This window comes from Bison bison, unplaced genomic scaffold (assembly GCF_000754665.1).
Source record: "Bison bison bison isolate TAMUID 2011002044 unplaced genomic scaffold, Bison_UMD1.0 scf7180017864304, whole genome shotgun sequence".
Taxonomy (NCBI): Eukaryota; Metazoa; Chordata; class Mammalia; order Artiodactyla; family Bovidae; genus Bison; species Bison bison.
Window position 1 is genome coordinate 13,239,466 of NW_011494876.1, and position 2,119 is coordinate 13,241,584.

The following is a 2,119-nucleotide window of genomic DNA, read 5'->3' on the forward strand; positions in this document are numbered from 1 at the left end:
GAGAGCCAGAGGACGCAGGAGAACCAAAACATTGTCACTATGAGGGAAATGGGGTGTTTTCCTCCACAAATCCCAACCAAACTAGGGAATGTTGCTAAAACAGCTTTCCTTTTTGTTCCCCCCAGGGCATTGACAACAATTTTATGAACAAACCAGATTAGCACAGCGCCTTTTTTATGTTCCTGAACTAGAGCCGAAGATTCCTTTCTTCCTGACGTGCCTTGTGAGAGTCCCTAAGTGGCATCTCTCCAATGACAAGAGGATGTTCTTGCAGGTGTGCAGATGTTAGGCTCGGGGGTGGGGCACAGAGGGGAAGAGCTGCTGGCTTTTCCTTTTTTTCCTTTTTCCTTTTGTAACCTGGAGTGACATCACACGGGGCTGATGGCAAGACGCCCAAGCATGCGGGGCACTCATCTTTACCTCCCCTCCCCTCAGCTCTCCCTGCAGCAACCCTGCAAACACAGGGCCGAGAGCCAGGCTCTTTGGGGAGCACCCAGAGGTCCCTCCCGTCTGCATCAGCACCAGGGAGGCCCGCTTGCGTCATGTCCGCCTTCTGAAGCACACGAGCAGAGTTTGCTTTCTAAGCGGCCCACGGTGTCGCATCCATGGTTATACGCCAGCCTGGCTGCCCGTTTCTAACTCACTGGGTGGCCTTGAACAAGCCTCACTCTACCAACCGTGGCACATAGCAGGTACCATCAGCCTCTGGGCTCCATTCCTCACTCGTTCACAAAGGCCAGATCTAAGCTCTTTTGATAACCTAGCGCCTGAGAGGGCAGAGGGGTCTTCCAGCTCCTACGCCAACTGGAGCAGTACCCTTCTGATCGGGATGAAAACTGGGGATTACTCCTAAGAATTTGCTTGGAAGAGGAGTTCTTTCTGTTAAAACAATGAAACCCTGTCCAGTTTGAAATCCACAAATTTGAACGTTTTAAACCTCCTCCCTGACCTTCCATGACGTTTTCTCCCACAGTTCCCCCCGCTTTCCCAGTCTTCATCTCATCTTAAAGAATTTAAGGTAATTGTTTTGCACAGCCACTGGCATAAGTAACAGATGTTAGGGAGAAACAAATCTGGCCCCAAATTATGTTGTGTTACAAAGAAACAGTTGTCTCTTCCCCATGGTCCTCTCTCTGTTGATGGCCTTGAACTCAGGTGACATCACCAAGGAGTGGGAAGGTGGCTGACTTCAGCCACTCCATCACTTTGTAACCATAGGCAGATCTTGCCTCCCTTTGCCTTGGTTTCCTCATCTGTCGCTAACCCACCTGGCATGGCACAGAGGGGATAGAAAGAAAACAGAGGCCGGACAGTCAAATGTAGCTCTGGAAGCTTCGGAGAAAACAGCCCATAGCAAGGCTTCCTATATGTCCTGTGTACCCACCTCTCTACCATCTTTCTCTTCTGCTCCTCGCCCTCGGCCAGTCCTCCCCTGACGCTCTCCACTCTAACCCCAGCCCAGGCTCTCTTCTCCCCACCCTTGCTCCTGTTGACCCAACTCCAGGCCTGTCTATGGCTGTGCTGGCAAAGAAGAAAGGAGTAAGGACATTACAGATACTGGTGATTTAACCCTTTTCTTCAGTGCTGTCACACCCAGAAGGCACTAAATCCCAGTCACGTGGCATTAGTAAACACGTGCCCATCCCTGTTCCTTGGCTCCTGCCTTGTCTGGTTCTAAGGGTGAGCTCTGGAGCCCCGCGGCACCTGCTGTCTGGCCTCCAGCCTTTCACCCCTTCTCACCTCTCTGCCTCCTGGGCCTCACCCTGTCAGGCTCAGTTGCACGTGTCGACTCTGTCACACTCCTTTCTCTTTCTTTCAGCAGCCCTATTTTCCTTCTCCCCTGAGAATTAGGAAGGCAGGTTGTGTGGGGGTTCCAGAAAGGGTTTTGGAGATGGACCCAGCACCACTTCAAACATGACCTTGAGCAAGGTAGTTCATGCCTACGTGCCTCAGTTTACTGGTCTAAAAATGGGCATTAGAACACTCACCTCATTGGGTATGGCAGGGAATCCATGAAAGGATGGAGGAGCAACAAGCAGGGTGTGCCCCACCAGTCCATCATTCGTTCTGTGACTGGAATTATAAATCTACCAAACACAGAGGAACTGTGGCCCCTGGG

General features: G+C 51.5%; 1 protein-coding gene across 2 annotated transcripts in view; it reads left to right on the plus strand.

The window, feature by feature from the left end:
- RFT1 (RFT1 homolog (S. cerevisiae)) overlaps positions 1 to 2,119 on the plus strand; it is a 48,228-nt gene that overhangs the window by 44,802 nt on the left and 1,307 nt on the right. The window contains exon 14 of one of the 2 annotated variants that reach the window (XR_826299.1): positions 126 to 274. The gene's annotated coding sequence lies outside the window, so the exon portion shown is untranslated. Of the gene's footprint in view, positions 1 to 125; positions 2,114 to 2,119 lie in introns of those variants that run through there. The other variant, XR_826298.1, reaches the window with a different exon arrangement.